Source organism: Lolium perenne, chromosome 7, assembly GCF_019359855.2.
Source record: "Lolium perenne isolate Kyuss_39 chromosome 7, Kyuss_2.0, whole genome shotgun sequence".
NCBI lineage: Eukaryota > Viridiplantae > Streptophyta > Magnoliopsida > Poales > Poaceae > Lolium > Lolium perenne.
In genome coordinates, this window is record NC_067250.2 from 265,074,901 (window position 1) to 265,096,289 (window position 21,389).

The following is a 21,389-nucleotide window of genomic DNA, read 5'->3' on the forward strand; positions in this document are numbered from 1 at the left end:
GAGGCTTTTTCTTTTCGTGAGTGTGGGGGCAATTTTTTCCATGTGCTTGAGTGGTCCCGAGGACACGTGTCAATCGTTGGAGACGGGGGATCAGAAGCTCCGATCCCCCGGGGGACGCTCAGCACGGTCCTAAAAGTTATCATATGTATCGGTACTTATCCAAAACGGCCGGCGTGCTGCGATGCATCCGGTCCGCTGCCGTGTCAGCGCGCCCACGCGCTGACCCCGGCCAGCCCACGGTTTCTGGCCTTGTGCCTTTCGGGATGGAACCGTCACCTACTGCCGTCCTGTTACTAGCTTGCACTTTACCATTAGCTTAGTGCGTTGACTTTCCTACGAGGTCCCTGCAGAAATCGTGTTTTGCAATCACGGTCAGGTGGGTACCGGGGCTTCTTTTCTTTCTTGGAGGAGAGGCTATAGATGATGTATGTACTCTTTCTTTCTCGGATAAGTATTTGGGACTACCAGCAATGGTTGGTCTTGACAAGAGTGAAATTTTTCCCTATCTTCTTGAAAGAATTATCGAAAGACTCAAAGGTTGGAAAGAGAAATTTTTGTCCATGGGAGGAAAGGAGATCCTCTTGAAAGCAATTATACAATCAATCCCAGTTTTTGCTATGGGTGTTTTCAAAATACCAAAAGGCTAACACAAGGACATAAATGATGCCATGCCAGGTTTCTGGTGGGGAGACACAGAAGATCAGAAGAGAATGCACTGGTTTTCTTGGTAGAAAATGTGCATACCTAAGGATATGGGGGCATGGGCTTCCGGGATCTTCATGCTTTTAACCTGGCTATATTATGAAAACAGGTATGGCGGTTGATAAATAGACCAGACTCTTTATGTGCCCAAATTCTGAAAGCAAAGTACTACCCAGATGGGAATATTATGAAGGCATGCCCTAAAAAAGGTTCATCGTTCACATGGCAGAGTATTATTGCAGGTCTCCATACTTTCAAAAGAGGCCATATTTGGAGAGTGGGGATGGCTCTGAGATTAATATCTGGGAGGACCATTGGGTCCCGAGCAGCTTTACACGGAAAGTTCTAACAGCCAGGGGACAATGCTTACTCCAAAAGGTTAATGTGTTGATCGATCCAGCAACAAATACATGGGATGAACTGTTGATTAGAGACAATTTCCTTCCAATTGATGTAGAGCGAATCCTAAAAATTCCTCTGAGCGAACATATGCAAGAGGATTTTGTTGTGTGGCATAAAACAAAAACATACTTTTCTCAGTTCATTCGGCGTACTATACTGAATGGCAACATCAGTTTGGGGGTCGTATGCGACGAGAAGATGGACAAGGAGCAGCAGCAATCAATCCAGTTTGGAAGATACTTTGGAAGCTGGAAGTCCCGAGCAAAGTCAAAACAAATATTTGGAGAGATTTACACGGAGTGGTGCCGTGAAGATCAATTCTTGCTGACAGACATATTAAAGTGCCACCCCAATGCCCAGTATGTCCTGTAGGCCCCGAAGATATTCGACAGCTCCTCTTCACTTGTCTGCGTGCTTGGGAAATTTGGAGTAGTTTGGGTCTTTCCACATACATTGATCAGGCGGTTTTTGGGGAGCGTTCGGGGTCTACCATTTTAGAGGATCTGTTACGTCGGCCGACAACGGATGCACCAATGCTAGGCACGCTGAAGTTGGTGGAAACAAGTGTTGTGGCCTGCTGGTATGTGTGGTGGCAACGAATGGAAATTGTCAAAGCAGACACTGTGGCAGGACCAGCTTGGACAACCTTTGCCATACATGCGATAACAAACAACTTTGTACATGCGGCTAAGGGACACTCGATGATGAAAGAAGTGATATGGAGGAAACCAGCCCGCGGTGAGTATAAGCTAAATATTGATGCCTCCTTTCATTCTAATGGGAGAGGCTCGGTGGGCGTTGTCCTTCGAAATGATAGAGGAGAAGCTCTGGCTGGGTATTCTAGACCTTTGAATCATCTTCTTGACGCTGCAATGGCAGAAGCATTGGCTTTGTTAAAATATCTGGAATTCCTAGAACAATTGGGCATTCAATCCGGCATAATTGAATCAGATTGCCTGGAACTGATACAAGCTTGTAATGCAGAAGTGGAAGTTTGGAATCCATCCGCAGCGATTTTTGCAGAGTGTTTTATGAAAGCCCAAGCCTTTGATTTGATTCACTATGTTCATTGCAGTCGAGAGGCTAACAAGGAAGCTCATGAATTATCTAGAAGTTCTTTTAGTACAAATTCAGTTCCTAGGTGGACTGATGTTCCTCCAAATTTTATTATCCCCTCTGTACTAAATGATGTAACTCTCCTGGATTCGTAGCAGCAAGTTTTTTACGCACTCTTTTCCTTACCGGGGTACCTAAGGGGATTGGAAAGTTTGTAATGAGACGGCTTGCTTGCTTGGTTAATATATTGTGTTTTATAAATAAAAAAAATGTATGTACCCTTTTCACCGTGGGTTGACTTACAATTAAAATAACTGTTTGGCTGACAATATTCTATGTCTTAGTCATCCAGAAAAAACACTAATTTAAGATGCCACCAAGCCTTCTTGTGAAACCATCGAAAAAGTAACTTCCTCATATCGATGAAGCTGTCACCGAAGAAGGATGCATGCCCTATCATTTTGATCCATGAAGTGCTGATCCTACCAGCGGACACTACCACAGAACAATCTATTACACACGGTTGAAATGATCCATCGCACACGGTAATACCATCACTACGTAAGTGTGGACGATGTACAATGCACACGGTTAAATAAACCGTTTGTGATGGGACCTCCGTTCACACATGTTCTTGTTCTCTGAATCATTTGAGATTTGAAGGCCATCGCAAACGTTTTATACCACCCGACCGTAAGCAACTTGTAAGAACATATATGATGTGTTTTTAAACAGTTGTATGTGCCTATATCAGATGGCACTCGATCGTTTCAACCACCCCTATGCTTTCTAATGCATCGCATACGTTCTATCTATGCAACAAGCGTTACCCACTGCACCCAGTAGCACATAACTCAAAATTCCATGCAAATACATTAGCAAAATCCGGTTAGACACATTAACACATAGATCCAATCATACTTGGTTACACCTCGCAGACAATTTATCTTGAAAATAAGTTCATAATATATTTGGGTTTAGACCCAAATGGAACCAATTAATCAAGCATGGTTTCCCTTCCTTTTAGAAAAGACCATCGATAGTATTGCACCAATCGAACGTGGTTACCATTCCTGTTACTAAAATAAGGGCTTTAACTTGACATTACATACTTATATATGATTTGATAAAACTATAAATAATTATATTAACGTCCTTCTTGTCACCAGAGAAGACATTGATGATGTCGAAGCCATTGCTGGTGTCTGATGCCTTTGCATCATCGACGACTACACCCTCTTCGGAGCCTGATGCCTCGGCATCCTCGACGAACTGGCCGCTAGAGCGTGATGCCACTGCTAGGTGCCCCCTATGTCGAGGTGCCACCAACACCAGGATCCCCCACCGCCCATCCTCACCATAAACACAACCAAGGATAGAACCATCACAACCGCAATGCTTCTACCTAGAGAGCTGACCAGGCAATCCAGCTTCCATCCGCGATGTCCAAGCCCAAGCTGCCGAGCCACCAACCCCTTTAAAATGATAGGGATAAGAACACCTAGATCTGAGCCCGCATGGTCTAGATCTAGCCCAATTGCGACCAATGAAGGAAATGGCGTGGTACCGGAGTACAATGTGTGTAGCGACTCCGCGTTGTCCACAAGCCTCCCAAGGGCTAGATCTGGATGTCGCCTCCCATCTCCATGGCCATGGCGCCATTGATGGCTAGCACCACCACCCCAGCCTGCCTTGGTTGCAATCGCCAGCCTCACCGCCCACCGGAGTTTCAGCCCCTGTGTGCAAGCAACACCGCTGAATGTTGGAGCAATCGACTAACCGTTTAGCTTCAAACATTTATCGAAAATTCAATCTTTCTAGAAAAATGAAATGATTTCAGAATATCATGAATGGTCTCCCTAGTCGACTATTAAAGTTTCAGCTAAACTATTAACTATTTGGTCAAAAAATCGTTTCAAAAATGAAAGTACCACCAATCCACATTTGAAACCGTCCATTTAGATTATCTGCAATATGCCATGCGAATAGCAGCGACTTTTAGTTGAATGTTAATGAAATGCCAGTTATGAGAAACCTAGCTACAATGGTGATGATTTTTGTAAATAAAAAAGAGTTGGGTGAAAAGATATAATGTGATCACAGATGAAGGAAATAATGACAGTACGCATAATTTTTGGAGCACGGACATTGTAGTTTGACAGGAAACGCGGACTGTTTTGGGTGAAAAGAAGGAACGAGTCCTCCCGAGCGGCAAGATCACAATAACATAAAACCAAGGGAGCAAAATGTCAAACATTAATCAATTCGTTTCGAAATTCAACCTTGTCCCTCCTACTGTCCTCCACGTTCGTGCATCCTTTATAAAGCCGTATTCTTTCCAGTCTCCTCGTCACCAAACACCAAACCCATTCAATCTTGTACACAAATTGTTAATGGGATCAGGCCTTTCTCACAATCACCAGAGCAGCGTGTCACCTCAGCAGCAGCCGTCGTCGGCCCGCATCATCGCCGCCGATGGCTCGCTGACGGTCAGTTCCCTGCCTCCTCCCCTGTCAGCGTCTCCGACGTTCTCGGCGACAATGCGGGACGCCGGTTCTTCATTTGCAGCTCCGACGCACTCTACTTCGACGAGGAGGTGCCGGCGCTCGGCGGCGGCGAGCTGCTCCGTCCCGGCCAGATATACTTCGTGCTCCCCGAGGCCATGCTCAGGAGGCCCCTGTCGAGCACCGACATGGCAGCCTTGGCAGTGCGCGCGAGCGAGGCAATTGCGACGGCGAGAGCGCGGCCAACACGCAGCATCAGGAAGGTCCGTGTCGCGCCGGTGCACTCCGAGACGCGGTTTGGGGATGTCCCCGACGGCGCAGTAAACGAGAAGCTGAACGAGAGGACTCTTGGGGAGGACTCTTTGACAGTTCAGGTATCCGACGACAAATGGCAAGAAGTCGGCTGTGGCGGCATTTCCGCCGGCGAAGAAGGCGACCACGCCGCTGGGCACCATCCAAGAGGAGTAGAGGACGGCGAGTGACGGAAATTAATGGCATAAAAACATCGTCAAGAAATGTCAGAGATGAAGTGGAACGGATATAAGATTTGTGGATAGGTTTCTTTTTTTGTTTTGTTTAATTTGCATCAACCATTTTTTGATGGAGCGATGCTGGAGAGCTAGAGATTCGGAAAGAAAACTGAAAAACAGAGGAGTAGATAAATATCTCTTTGTTTGGTTAATCAGCCATAGCGCCATTGTGCATGTATTTCGTAATAATGGGAAATGAGATTTGATTAATCTGCCATAGAGCCTGCTTTAGATCATGTGATAAGAGCAAGTACAATAAGTTCTAGTCAGCCGGCTATAAGGATTAAAATAGTATATTATTGCTTAGTTGGAGGAGAGAGAGAGGAGGAGGAGAAGGAGAGTGGACTCTTATGCAAGAGTCAGCTCTAGCACGTGCAGTGGCGGACCCAGGATTTGGGAAAGACCGGGGCTAATTTTCCAATAACGAGAAACTATGAAAAATATTACCCCATAATCCCTCCTAATTACATATAGTATTAGCTTTTGGACACTTAAGGCATAAATGGTATTTTATATGAAAGACGTTCAATGTTTAACCACATAAATCATGAAAATAAGAAAAAAACTCAAAAAAATGGTAGCATAATAGCATAACTAGATCACATCTTTGGTACCTAAATAGCGAGCTTTTCCATGTTCCTAGCATAACATTTCCTCATCAATAATAGAAGCGGAAGTAGAACCTACAAAGATAGAGAAACATAATCAGAAATGGTATGAACGAATACATGATACAAAAGTTGTATTGCTAAGAAAGTAACTTAGCACTAGCTAAATTTGGTAGTTAGCTTTTGCGTGACCTCATACTTTGGAACATAGTTGCCAGAAATTTGGATCGCCTGGGTCGAGAAACGGGATCGAGGGTCGTGGATCGCCACCCCGGCGAACGAGGTTCGGTAAGGGGTATAGATCTCCGGAACGCTGATTCGGAACGTGGATCGTGATCCAAATAAATTGGGGTCGATGGCCCGTACGATATACGCCAGGAGTCCAGGGGTCAGCCCACTTGTTAATCATCTCATCGTCTGCCATACTCTCTACGATGGGCTGTGCGTGCGAAACAAATCCCCATTGTTCTCTTCGGTGATCCAGCTCCATCGGTACAGCACTATACCATTTTCCCCGCGGCCGCCGTTTCCTATGCTATGGCGTGTGCAATCGTGCCTCATCTAATCCCTAATCCCTACTACCATGGCGGGCAAAGCTATGGCCGGGAAATTCTGAAGAGGCGACGGCGACTGCAGCTGAACAGGGCAGGGGCGGAGGCCAGTTGCGGCGTGCGACCTTCCGGCCGGCCGCCGGCGTATCCTTCGGTGGCGACGGGATTCCTGTACATTTTTCATGCAATTTTGATTTGGTTCAGCACCAATCGATCTGGAACGCGACCACGACCCGGTCACCGACCCACGTCGACCCACGTTCGTTCCCGACCCCCAAACTGGATCGAGCGACCTGGTTCGCGGAACGCCGCATCGACCCCGATCCTGGCTACTATGCTTTGGAAACACTTCAAAATCTTATCATCTTCGATGCTTGTAAATATGTCTCGCTCAATATAACATAACATATTATGATTTATCCAATTATAATTTATTTTATTTTTCAAATCTGTCTTGATAATCTTCATTTCCGAGAATGTTGTTCGCATTGTCGATGTTGCAACTGGCAAAATCAAGGTTAAATCAGCAAGACGATACATCAATGAAAAAGTGACGGAAAATTAGATGAAACCGGCCCAATTGATGAGCAGGTCTTTGATCTCTTTGTCTCCTTTATTCTCTATGTAATCAGACTGAATAAAATGAGTTACAATTCACAATCAGCAAAATTTAATTATAGCAGTACTACCAATGAAATTTACAATTTGGTTCTACAATCTTGAGTTCGTTCAGAATTTGCATTGGAAATTCGAAACAATCAAACAGAGAAATTACCAATTAGATAGGGCAGGAAACAGGCTGGTTGAAACTTGAAGGAGATGACTCGACGATGATCCGCAACTGCCGAGCGCCGGTGTGGTGATTCGCTGGCAGCGGAAGCGTTTCGGCGTGATTTTGCTTCGAGAGTCCAGACTGCAGGTCAAGCTTGAAACGGCGCGGCGCGGAGGCGGCATATCGGTGAGTCGTTGCGTCTGCGGCGGCGCCTGTCGTGGGCGGTGGCGGCGCCAGTCCTGGCCTCCTGGGCGATCAATCAAGGCGGGGATTCCGGAGGGATCAATGGAGGCGGTCAGGCGGCGAAACGAACAGAACACGAACAGGCAGTTTTGTTTTTTTCGAAGCAATGCGAACAGACTAGCGCCCGCCCAGAACGAATCGTGCACAGTATTGTGTGTCCCTGGTTCGTTTCTGGTTTGCTTGCTGGGCTTTTGTAGGTCAAGCCCGGGCCTTTCCAGCCAAACGACACGGGCTATGCAATTTTCTCTAGAAATTTAGAAGGAAACTGCAGGTACTAGGTGGGCCAAGACCCGGGCTGTAGCCCGGGCTGCACGTGCTACTAGGCATTTTGTGATAGTAAAAGGTGGGTCATACATTGATAAAGTACTACATTTTTATAGCTCACTATTGTATATGTTGGCTCTAAATTGGCTATAAATGACATGACACTTGGCTTATAGCCAGCAGCTGGCTACACTATTGGAATTGCTCTAACATGCAGTTGACTATCGCACATGAAAGTTAGTCACTGCTGTGACGGCTAAGGTTGTTCTGTGGATGTGAGACTTTTTTTTAGGTAAGATGTGAGACTTTATAAAAGGGAAAATTGAACCATTTTAGGCACCGACCTCATGGCTAGATTTATTAGGACCTAGGATTAGGAGAAGAGCTATGTCGATGTCAAGACCATCTCGTGGACTTTCAGTTTACAAAGTCAGCGGTCGATGAGCCAGTTTGTAGTGTTTATCATCGCAGAAAGAAGATTGCAGCCAATGCATCCTCATAATTTCAGACTTCTGCCAATGCACCATCATGAACGAAGACAATAAATATGAAGGATTTGTACATTGTTTGTGCTTCTGCACATGATTTCTTTTCAACACCACTACCACACCTAAAGTTGGATACACCTCGGTCTGCTCCCGTCAAAGTGGATTCAACTTCTTCCAAGAAGAAAGGAAGGTCATCAATGTAGATGATGATTAATTAGGAGAATGGGCCACATATCATCTGCAATATACTCCCAAGGAACATGCCGGGTTGGTAATGAGATTCTTTGCTCATATTCTTGTTATATACATGTAAAAATTCTAGTTTCTTGTTGTGTTTAAATGAAATAAATATTTACAATGTGCCGTCTGCCGCTCCGCGGGGGAGATGCAACGCGGCGCCTGCCGCTGCGTGGGGGGATGCAACGACGACGAGATGTATTATCTGCCGCGGCGTGGGGAACCGCCAGTTAGCAAAATACGTGGCGGTGGCAATGCCTTCTGTCCGGCTGCCCATGTGGAAGCGGCTAATTTTTTCGACCTAGCTAAATCCCATATTTGGGGTCTTGGTTAATTGTCCATTTCTATTCTATATTGGGCCGTGAAGATGTTGTAACGAACCCAAAGAGTAACGCTTTCAAACTCCAGAAAAGTCACTTCCCTTATTGTCAAGTCACACGCTTCCTGTCCAAGAAACTTTGAAGGGGGGAGTAGGGGACGCAGCGACCATGGGAAGATGCTGGTCTGCCTCCTGAAAGGTTGTGGTTCTCCACAGCCGTTGAGGTCGCTGTCTGGGCTGTGCCGCCCGCTGCGTGGACGATAACATTTTAGATAGAGATTGACGAGCTAAACTACATCCTTTGAAACTGTCAGCTTAACTAATTATTAATTTCGTCAGATAGGATCGAGGCACTGGTCTACTGCTATTGTATGTATCAGCACGTTGCAGAACCACGTTTGGCTTGGGCTTTTGTGGGGATTTGAATCGCGTTTACAAATGCGCGTAGGAACGACGCGAGAGATGGAATCACGGGAATTGACCAGTTTCGGGGCCGGAGGCAGAGAGGAACTTTGGCGCGGTCTAGTTCGGGTTCAGAGTATGTGTTCACGCATGGGCAAGCGACAGGGCTCAAGTGTATCATTATACAACGACGGCCAGCGGTCCTTGTTACGCGTCAGGTCGACAAATACCATTCCAAGTGTACCACCTCCGATAACGTCCGTACATCGGTACATGGAGGACAGCTACGACTGAAGCAACTGTCAACGGCGTGATACGTGCGCGTACAGGGTGCGTACGGAATAAAAAACATGGAACGATCGATCGCCCACACGAGAAGCACGCGAAGAACGTCGATCTCTGCTTCGCCGTATGGTGGCGCCGGCCGGCGCGCTAGCTAGACAAGCCAAGGGCGTAATTGGTTGTCCGGGTTTACTTTTAGCCTCCCGTGCGGATGTTTCTTAGGGCATCTTCAGCGGCACGACGCATTTCGGACGTTCAAATTATCCGCTCGCGTCCGTTTGCGTCGCCTGGCGGACGCTAAAATGATCGCGAGGGGCGAAATGTCCGTTTGCGTCGGGGCTACCTTCAGCGGTCCGACGTATTTTGGACATGCAAATGTTTTTTTATTGTGCTACTTCTCTTCAATTTTGTTCAATGATCAAGTTTTAAACGCGAAAAAGTTATACTCAATGATGTCATGTTGGTCGAATCGAATAGATTATAGCCTAAACAATTAACCGGATACTTCAGTCAACTAGATTCAAACATATTTAACATACAAAGAAGAAGAAAATTATAAACATATAAACTAAAACTATTTTTTGGCCTTCTTGTTAGAAGGCCCTGCCTCGTCGTCGAAACTCCTGCGCCTCTTGCTTGTCACCTCCTCGTCGAAACTGGAGGACAACGCGCATGTCGAGGAGTTGAAACTGGAAGAAATGGCGTCTTCGTCGTCGTCGTCGGTGAACGGACGACGACGCGCCGCCCGCGCCAGCGCCCTGGACTTCTTCCTTGCCGCCGCCTTGTCGTCCGCCGCCTCCTGCGCCTCCAACCGGGCGAACTTGGTGTCGGAGTCCTCCTCCTCCTCCTGGCCCTCCTCCTCGTCCTCGGCATCGCTGGCAGCGCCGCCTCCGTCCTCCTCCTGGCCTTCGCTGCCATTGCCGCCTCCGTCCTCCTCGTCCTCACTCGGCGTGGAGGCAGGGTCGCTGGGCGTGTGATGTCTACGGGTGCTTCTATTCTTGTAGACAGTGTTGGGCCTCCAAGAGCAGAGGTTTGTAGAACAGCAGCAAGTTTCCCTTAAGTGGATCACCCAAGGTTTATCGAACTCAGGGAGGAAGAGGTCAAAGATATCCCTCGCATGCAACCCTGCAACCACAAAGCAAGAAGTCTCTTGTGTCCCCAACACACCTAATAGGTGCACTAGTTCGGCGAAGAGATAGTGAAATACAAGTGGTATGAATAAATATGAGCAGTAGTACGACGCCAGAAAAGTGCTTGCTGGCGTGCAGTTGATGGTAGTAATATTGCAGGAAGTAAAGATGCAGTAAAACAGTAAACAAGCAGCGATAGCAGTATTTAGGAATAAGGCCTAGGGATCATACTTTCACTAGTGGACACTCTCAACATTGATCACATAACAGAATAAATAGATAGATGCTAGACTCTACACCCTCTTGTTGGATGATGAACACCACTAACTGTGTAGGATTACACGAACCCTCAATGCCGGAATTAACAAGCTCCACAATATTCATTGTTCATATTTAAATAACCTTAGAGTGCATAACAGATCAACATAACCAAACCAAGTACTAACATAGCATGCACACTGTCACCTTCACACTACGAAAGGAGGAATAGATCACATCAATACTATCATAGCAATAGTTAACTTCATAATCTACAAGAGATCACAATCATAGCCTATGCCAAGTACTACACGATGCACACACTGTCACCATTACACCGTGCAGGAGGAATAAACTACTTTAATAACATCACTAGAGTAGCACACAGATAAATTGTGATACAAAACACATTGCAATCATAAAGGGATATAAATAAGCACTTCACTATGCCATTCATAACAGTGAATAAGTATTCTGTGAAATATAGCCTAAGAGACCCACATGGTGCACACACTGTCACCTTTACACACGTGGGACAAGGAGTCTCCGGAGATCACATAAGTAAAATCCACTTGACTAGCATAATGACATCTAGATTACAAGCATCATCATATGAATCTCAATCATGTAAGGCAGCTCATGAGATTATTGTATTGAAGTACATAGGAGAGAGATTAACCACATAGCTACCGGTACAGCCCCGAACCTCGATGGAGAACTACTCCCTCCTCATGGGAGACACCAGCGTTGATGAAGATGGCGGTGGTGTCGATGGAGGAGCCTTCCGGGGGCACTTCCCCGTCCCGGCGGCGTGCCGGAACAGAGACTCCTGTCCCCCAGATCTTGGCTTCGCGATGGCGGCGGCTGTGGAAGGTTTCTCGTACCGTGGCTTTTTCCGTCTAGGGTTTTCGCGACGGAGGCTTTAAGTAGGCGGAAGGGCAAGGTCGGTGGAGTCACGAGGGACCCACACAACAGGGCGGCGCGGGCCCTAGCCTGGTCGTGCCGCCTTAGTGTGGCACCACCTCGTGGCCCCACTTCGTATCTCCTCCGGTCTTCTGGAAACTTCGTGGAAAAATAGGGTGTTGGGCATTGATTTCGTCCGATTCCGAGAATATTTCCTTACTAGGATTTCTGAAACCAAAAACAGCAGAAAACAGCAACTGGCCCTTCGGCATCTCGTCGATAGGTTAGTTCCGGAAAATGCATAAAAACGATATAAAGTGTGAACAAAACATGTAGGTATTGTCATAAAACAAGCATGGAACATAAGAAATTATAGATACGTTTGAGACGTATCAAGCATCCCCAAGCTTAGTTCCTACTCGCCCTCGAGTAGGTAAACGATAACAAGAATAATTTCTTAGGTGACATGCTACCAACATAATCTTAATCAACATTATTGTAAAGCATATGAGATGAATGCAGCGATTCAAAGAAATGATGAAGATAATGAGTAAACAACTGAATCATATAGCAAAGACTTTTCATGAATAATACTTTCAAGGCAAGCATCAATAAGACTTGCATAATAGTTAACTCATAAGCAATAAATTCTTAGTAGAAGGCATTGAAGCAACACAAAGGATGATTAAGTTTCAGCAATTGCTTTCAACTTGTAACATGTATATCTCATGGATAGTTGTCAACATAAAGCAATATAACAAGTGCAATAGGTAAACATGTAAGAATCAATGCACACAGTTGACACAAGTGTTTGCTTCTAAGATAGAAAGAAGTGGGTAAACTGACTCAACATAAAGTAAAAGAAAGGCCCTTCGCAGAGGGAAGCAGGGATTAAATCATGTGCTAGAGCTTTTTAAGTTTTGAAATCATATAGAGAGCATAAAAGTAAAGTTTTGAGAGGTGTTTGTTGTTGTCAACGAATGGTAGCGGGTACTCTAACTACCTCATCAACCAGACTTTCAAGAGCGGCTCCCATGAAGGACGTTATCTCTACCAGCAAGGTAGATCATCCCTCTTCTCTTTTGTTTACACATGTATTTTAGTTTCATTATTGATGACACTCCTCCCAACCTTTTGCTTACACAAGCCATGGCTAACCGAATCCTCGGGTGCCTTCCAACATTCACATACCATGGAGGAGTGTCTATTTGCAAAATTAAGTTGCTTACTGATAGATCAGAGCAAAACATGTGAAGAGAATTATTAATGAAGGTTGATTAATTGGGGGCTGGGAACCCCGCGCCAACTCTTTTTGCAAAATTATTGGATAAGCGGATATGCCACTAGTCCATTGGTGAAAGTCTGTCCGAAGTAAATGACAAGATCGAAAGATAAACACCACATACTTCCTCATGAGCTATAAAACATTGACACAAATAAGAGATAATAGCTTTTGAATTGTTTAAAGGTAGCACATGAAGTATTTGCTTGGAATGGCAGAGAAATACCATGTAGTAGGTAGGTCTGGTGGACACAAATGGCATAGTTTTTGGCTCAAGGATTTGGATGCACGAGAAGAATTCCTCTCAATACAAGGCTAGGCTAGCAAGGTTGTTTGAAGCAAACTCAAGTATAAAATGGTGCAGCAAGACTCACATATGAACATATTTTAAACATTATAAGACTTTACATCGTCTTCCTTGTTGTTCAAACACCTTAACCAGAAAATATCTAGACTCTAGAGAACAATCATGCAAACCAAATTTTAACAAGCTCTATGTAGTTCTTCATTAATAGGTGCAAAGCATATGATGCAAGAGCTTAAACATGATCCATATGAGCACAACAATTGCCAAGTATCAAATTATTCAAGACATTATACCAATTACCACATGCAGCATTTTCTGTTTCCAACCATATAACAATGAACGAAGCAGTTTCAACCTTCGCCATGAACATTAAAAGCTAAGAACACATGTGTTCATACGAACCAGCGGAGCGTGTCTCTCTCCCACACAAGGATGAACTTATTCAAACATAAACATAAACAAAAACAAACAGACGCTCCAAGTAAAGTACATAAGATGTGACCGAATAAAAATATAGTTTCAAGAGAAGGAACCTGATAATTTGTTGATGAAGAAGGGGATGCCTTGGGCATCCCCAAGCTTAGATGCTTGAGTCTTCTTAAAATATGCAGGGATGAACCACGGGGGCATCCCCAAGCTTAGACTCTTCACTCTTCTTGATCATATTATATCATCCTCCTCTCTTGACCCTTGAAAACTTCCTCCACACCAAACTCAAAACAAACTCATTAGAGGGTTAGTGCATAATCAAAAATTCACATGTTCAGAGATAACACAATCATTCTTAACACTTCTGGACATTGCCCAAAGCTACTGGAAGTCAATGGAACAAAGAAATCCATCTAACACAGCACAAGAGGCAATGCGAAATAAAAGGCAGAATCTGTCAAAACAGAACAGTCCGTAAAGATGAATTTTAAAGTGGAACCAGACGTGCTCAGATGAAAAAGCTCAAATTTAATGAAAGTTGCGTACATATCTGAGGATCACGCACGTAAATTGGCAGATTTTTCTGAGTTACCTACAGAGAACCCTGCCCAAATTCGTGACAGACAGAAATCTGTTTCTGCGCAGTAATCCAAATCTAGTATCAACCTTGCTATCAAAGACTTTACTTGGCACAACAATGCAATAAAATAAAGATAAGGAGAGGTTGCTACAGTAGTAAACAACTTCCAAGACTCAAATATAAAACAAAGTACTGTAGTAATAAAACACATGGGTTATCTCCCAAGAAGTTCTTTCTTTATAGCCATTAAGATGGGCTCAGCAGTTTTAATGATGCACTCCCAAGAAATAAGAGTTGAAGCAAAAGAGAGCATCAAGAAGCAAATTCAAAACACATTTAAATCTAACATGCTTCCTATGCATAGGAATCTTGTAAATAAACAAGTTCATGAAGAGCAAAGTAACAAGCATAGGAAGATAAAACCAGTGTAACTTCAAAAATTTCAGCATATAGTAGAGAGGTGTTTTAGTAACATGAAAATTTCTACAACCATATTTTCCTCTCTCATAATAACTTTCAGTAGCATCATGAGCAAAATCAACAATATAACTATCACATGAAACATTCTTATCCTGAGCTATATGCATAACATTATTACTCTCCACATAAGCATAATCAATTTTATTAGTTGTAGTGGGAGCAAATTCAACAAAGTAGCTATCATTATTATTCTCATCATCAAATATAGGAGGAATATTGTAATCATAATTAAACTTATCCTCCATAGTAGGCGGCACCAAAAGACCACAATCATTATAATCATCATATATGGGAGGCATATCATAATCAACATAAACTTTCTCCTCAATACCCGGAGGACTAAAGAGATCATTTTCATCAAAACCGACCTCCCCAAGCTTAGAATTTTCCATAGCATTAGCAACAATGGTGTTCAAAGCATTCATACTAATAACATTCCCATTAGCATGCATATAAAGTTCCATGGGTTTTTAATTCTCTCTTCAAACACATCATGTCCTAATTCAAGATAAAGTTCATAAAGATCTCTCATTGTGTTGTTCTCCATTAGGCCTAACTAGTGTAAACAAGAAACAAAAAGATGCAATTGCAGGATCTAAAGGAAATATCTTCGAGCACACACACAACGGCAACAGAAAAGTACTTTACCTGGGACCGGAGTATGAGTGCCTTTTACCTTTCCTCCCCGGCAACGGCGCCAGAAAAGTGCTTCGTTGCCGGGATCCGGTGTGTGAGTGCCGTTTACCTTTCCTCCCCGGCAACGGCGCCAGAAAAGTGCTTGATGTCTACGGGTGCTTCTATTCTTGTAGACAGTGTTGGGCCTCCAAGAGCAGAGGTTTGTAGAACAGCAGCAAGTTTCCCTTAAGTGGATCACCCAAGGTTTATCGAACTCAGGGAGGAAGAGGTCAAGATATCCCTCTCATGCAACCCTGCAACCACAAAGCAAGAAGTCTCTTGTGTCCCCAACACACCTAATAGGTGCACTAGTTCGGCGAAGAGATAGTGAAATACAAGTGGTATGAATGAATATGAGCAATAGTACGGCACCAGAAAAGTGCTTGCTGGCGTGCAGTTGATGGTAGTAATATTGCAGGAAGTAAAGATGCAGTAAAACAGTAAACAAGCAGCGATAGCAGTATTTAGGAACAAGGCCTAGGGATCATACTTTCACTAGTGGACACTCTCAACAATGATCACATAACAGAATAAATAGATAGATGCTAGACTCTACACCCTCTTGTTGGATAATGAACACCACTAACTGTGTAGGATTACACGAACCCTCAATGCCGGAGTTAACAAGCTCCACAATATTCAATGTTCATATTTAAATAACCTTAGAGTGCATAACAGATCAACATAACACATTGCAATCATAAAGGGATATAAATAAGCACTTCACTATGCCATTCATAACAGTGAATAAGTATTCTGTGAAATATAGCCTAAGAGACCCACACGGTGCACACACTGTCACCTTTACACACGTGGGACAAGGAGTCTCCGGAGATCACATAAGTAAAATCCACTTGACTAGCATAATGACATCTAGATTACAAGCATCATCATATGAATCTCAATCATGTAAGGCAGCTCATGAGATTATTGTATTGAAGTACATAGGAGAGAGATTAACCACATAGCTACCGGTACAGCCCCGAACCTCGATGGAGAACTACTCCCTCCTCATGGGAGACACCAGCGTTGATGAAGATGGCGGTGGTGTCGATGGAGGAGCCTTCCGGGGGCACTTCCCCGTCCCGGCGGCGTGCCAGAACAGAGACTCCTGTCCCCCAGATCTTGGCTTCGCGATGGCGGCGGCTCTGGAAGGTTTCTCGTACCGTGGCTTTTTCCATCTAGGGTTTTCGCGACGGAGGCTTTAAGTAGGCGGAAGGGCAAGGCCGGTGGAGTCACGAGGGACCCACACAACAGGGCGGCGCGGGCCCTAGCCTGGCCGCGCCGCCTTAGTGTGGCACCACCTCGTGGCCCCACTTCGTATCTCCTCCGGTCTTCTGGAAACTTCGTGGAAAAATAGGATGCTGGGCATTGATTTCATCCGATTCCGAGAATATTTCCTTACTAGGATTTCTGAAACCAAAAACAGCAGAAAACAACAACTGGCCCTTCGGCATCTCGTCAATAGGTTAGTTCCGGAAAATGCATAAAAACGATATAAAGTGTGAACAAAACATGTAGGTATTGTCATAAAACAAGCATGGAACATAAGAAATTATAGATACGTTTGAGACGTATCAGCGTGGAGCCCGGATCGCTTGGCGTCGCAGGGGATTCCCACCAATGCAAAAATCCGGGCGACTTGCCCTCGCTCTCCAAGTCGGACGGCAGCGTGTAGTCGCTCATGGCGTGCCGGTGTTGGAGAAGAAGAAGAAGAAGAGGAAGAAGAAGGAGGCGGTTGAACTTGAATTACCGTAGACGCGGGGGTTATAATGTGCAAGGATTAACGGAGGTGCGTATAACGAAGAGGCCGGCGGTTGCTCTTCCGCGGCGGTTCGGCGCTCCATTGATCGCCCCGGTTGCCACACCGGCGCGCGTTGTGAATTCGAGGCCGATCGAACCTAGGTCGCTGCCAGGTGGGCCCGTGGGGAAGCGAACGGACGCTCGGCGCGACCGCCGAGCGTCCGTGGAGACGCAAACCTGGCGCATATTTGGGCCAGGTTTGCGTCTCCGCGGACGGCCCGGTCACTTTGCACCGCGCCGCTGGAGAGGGTGCCAGACGCATTTTCGGTCAAGGCGGATGCAAACGGTCGCTCAGCGTCCGTTTGCGTTGCGCCGCTGGAGATGCCCTTACGGCTGGGGAGAAAGGGCTAAGAGCATCTCTAGTTGCGTCCCCCAAACCATCTTCTAAAGCGCGTCGGATTGAGCGTTTGGGGGACGTCTTTCGTTCGTGTCGCGTTTGGGGGACGTCGCTCCCCAGTCGCGTTCCCCAAACGCCGCCCCCAAATTTTTTTTTTAAATATATAGAATAAAACACTTTACTAATATTCAAATCGGTTCAACATAAACAAATTACATATAAAAATTCGAAAAAATATAATTAAATTACATATAAATTATTTTAAACTACTTCTTCTACTTCTTCTTCGATGATGGCCCCGCCTCGTCGTCATCATCGCGTTGGCGCTTCCTGCTCGTCACCTCTTACGAAGAGGCGGTGTCGGCCGACGCGTCAGAGTCCTCCTCGTCGTCGCCGGTGCTCGTCGGCTACGCCTTGTCCTTGGCGGCCTTGGCCTTCGCGTCCGCGTCCGCCTCCGCCTTCGCACGGGCCGCTGCCTCCGCCTCTGACCCTTCTTCCTCCGCGTCCTCCTCCACGCCCAGTGATACGTCTCCAACGTATCTATAATTTCTGATGTTCCATGCTTGTTTTATGACAATACATACATGTTTTGCTCACACTTTATAATGTTTTTATGCGTTTTCTGGAACTAACCTATTAACAAGATGCCACGGTGCCAGTTCCTGTTTTCTGTTGTTTTTGGTTCCAGAAAGGCTGTTCGGGTAATATTCTCGGAATTCGACGAAACGAAGACCCAACATCTTATTTTTCCCGGAAGACCCCAGAACACCGAAGGAGAGTCGGAGGCGGGCCAGAGGGCCACCACACCATAAGGCGGCGCGGCCCCAGGCCTGGCCGCGCCAGCCTATGGTGAGGAGCCCCCAGGCGCCCTCCTGCGCCGCCTCTTCGCCTATATAAGCCCTTTCGACCTAAAAACGCGATACGAATTGACGAAACTCCAGAAAGACTCCAGGGGCGCCGCCGCCATCGCGAAACTCCAATTCGGGGGACAGAATCTCTGTTCCGGCTCACCGCCGGGACGGGGAAGTGCCCCCGGAAGCCATCTCCATCGACGCCACCGCCTCCATCATGCTCCGTGAGTAGTTCCCCCATGGAATACGGGTTCTAGCTGTAGCTAGTTGGTACTCTCTCCCCCATGTACTTAAATACAATGATCTCATGAGCTGCCTTACATGATTGAGATTCATCTGATGTAATTGGTGTTGTGTTTGTTGGGATCCGATGGATTGTTACATTATAATTAGTCTATCTATAAAGTTTATGAAGTTATTGTTGCTGCAATCTTGTTGTGTTTAATGCTTGTCACTAGGGCCCGAGTGGCATGATCTTAGATTTAAGCTCTATACTTATTGCTTAGATTGTATCTACAAGTTGTTTGCACATGTCTATGTCCGGAACCCGAGGCCCAGAGTGACAGCAACTGGGATAACTGGAGGGGAAGGCTTAGATATGAGGATCACATGTTTTCACGGAGTGTTAATGCTTTGCTCCGGTGCTCTATTAAAAGGAGTACCTTAATTTCCAGTAGATTCCCTAGAGGCCCGGCTGCCACCTGCTGGTTGGACAAAAGATGTTATGCAAGTTTCTCATTGCGAGCACGTATGACTATATATGGAAAACATGCCTACATGATTAATAATCTTGATGTTCTGTCTTAATGCTATTTCAATCCTATCAATTGCCCAACTGTAATTTGTTCACCCAACACTTGTTATTGGAGAGTTACCACTAGTGTAGATAGCTTGGAACCCCGGTCCATCTCTCATCATCATATACTCGGTCCTATATGTCATTGGAAGTAGTATCAACTATTTTCTGGTGACATTGCTCTCATATTACTGCTACTGCTGCTGTGTTACTGTTACTACTACTCTCATATTACCGCTGCTTTCACATCACCCCTGTTACTAGTGCTTTTCCAGGTGCAGCTGAATTGACAACTCAGTTGTTAAGGCTTATAAGTATTCTTTACCTCCCCTTGTGTCGAATCAATAAATTTGGGTTTTACTTTCCTCGAAGACTGTTGCGATCCCCTATACTTGTGGGTTATCAAGACTATTTTCAGGCGCCGTTGCCGGGGAGGCATAGCTCTACTCATAAGTTCACCTGGGGAGTACACTCTACCTCTCTCTCTGTTTTTATTTTATTTTGTTTTGCTTAGTTTATTTCTGTCTAGTATTATTTTGCCTAGTTTACTTTTGTTTAGTTTGTTTTTGTTTTGTTTTACTTTTCTCATATACCCAAAAATCCATAAAAATTTGAAAAACCTAAAAATTAAAAACTATTGTTATGGAAGAACCCACAACCTATTTGGAGCTTATAGAATTATATAATAATTATAGAGAATCAAGAACAGGAAAAGTTATGAGTGCTGTGATAGAAAAATTGAATTTTTTTCGATAAAGGGAATATATTAATATCAAAAGATACCAATTACACCCAGCCTCTGCAACAACGCCCCACCCTAATGGCAGTACGGATGCACACAGCCAAAAAAGAGAAAAGAAAACTAAGAAATAAAAGTCCCGCTACAGCCTTCTAGACCTAGCAACAGCAATACAACCACCACCGTGACAACACCTGAAGTACAGACTCTCCAAAAGCGACGCCTCCAAGAAGGAAACAGTGCACCAAAGACTGCTGCCGCCCGACCAAAGGTCTTAGGATTTCTCCCTGAAGATAGTCCCCACTCTCAAAACAATGCCTCCAACAAGAACATTGCCAGGCACAACCAGTTAAGGCCAGACCTTGAGTTTTCACCCTGAGAGGTAAGACTCCGAACTTCCCCTGTGCTGCCGCCCCCACATGCATACCACTGCTGCAAGTCCGGAACGCCAAGCAGATCCCTCAGCATCACGTTAACTCGAACCTCCTTTAGTCAGTCCACCAATCCGGCCTTCATGATATTCCTTCTTCTGACTTCACCATGGATCAAAAAGTCACCAGATGTCAACACAGAATATAGCTTCGCGGCGCTCCCTCCGGAACCAAACGGTCGGAATAAAAACATGGGTGCGCGCGACCGAATACCACCCGATCCAGCAAACTACAGGCAAAATATGCACTGTTCCATTCGCCAGCGGAGCTTTCCGGAACTCATCTCTCCAGCCAGATCAAAGCAAACTGATCTCCGGTAGATCTTCATCTTCGCTTGCGAGAAACCCTAGGACCGTAACCTTCATTGGGCGCAGTCGTCCGGTGGCGCTGACAAAAGTGAGTCCTTAAAACGTGTTTCCTCGAAGCCACACATGCAGATTCGCCTATATGGTAGTTCTGCTAGGGGGAGAGGTGCACATCTTCAGCCAATGATGCCTCCGGTCAATCCAGCATGAAGTGCTCTTGCTTCAGCCGAAGAACTTGCCATCCTTAGCGTGTGTGTCGTCGCTGGACATATTTAGCGCGAGGACAGCGAAGATCTATGAGCCCTCGCAGTGACTATCGAGCACCTGGCCGGACCACATCGCATGGGCTGCTATTGCCTTCCCAGATCTTGCATCCATGGGAAAAACAACTAGCGCTGGATGCCAGCAACCGCCACGGGCAGATCTCCATCAAGCTCACGCCAGGGCATGGAGGCACAGATCCTGACGATGTAGCCCAGCCTGAGTCATGAGCAGGCAAAAGGAGATGTCCCACAACCGGATCGGAAGACAACAGCGCAAGGAAGGAGATGGAAAAAAAAAAGCCAGGGATGAAGAAAGGAAAAGCGGTGAGACACCCCGCCGCCGCTGTCCGCCGTCGGGCGGCCTCCTCCAGCTGCGACGGGGTGAACGGCGCCGCGAGGAAGGAGTTCTTTGGCGACTGGATTGGATCGCCTCCGGAGTCGCCCTTCCGTGCGACCCGGG

The 21,389-nt window shown here is 45.6% G+C and overlaps 1 pseudogene; it reads left to right on the forward strand.

Annotated features, from left to right (window-relative positions):
* Positions 1 to 4,553: 4,553 nt before the first annotated feature.
* LOC127311268 (uncharacterized) lies at positions 4,554 to 5,146 on the forward strand (annotated as a pseudogene).
* The last annotated feature ends 16,243 nt before the right edge of the window (positions 5,147 to 21,389 follow it).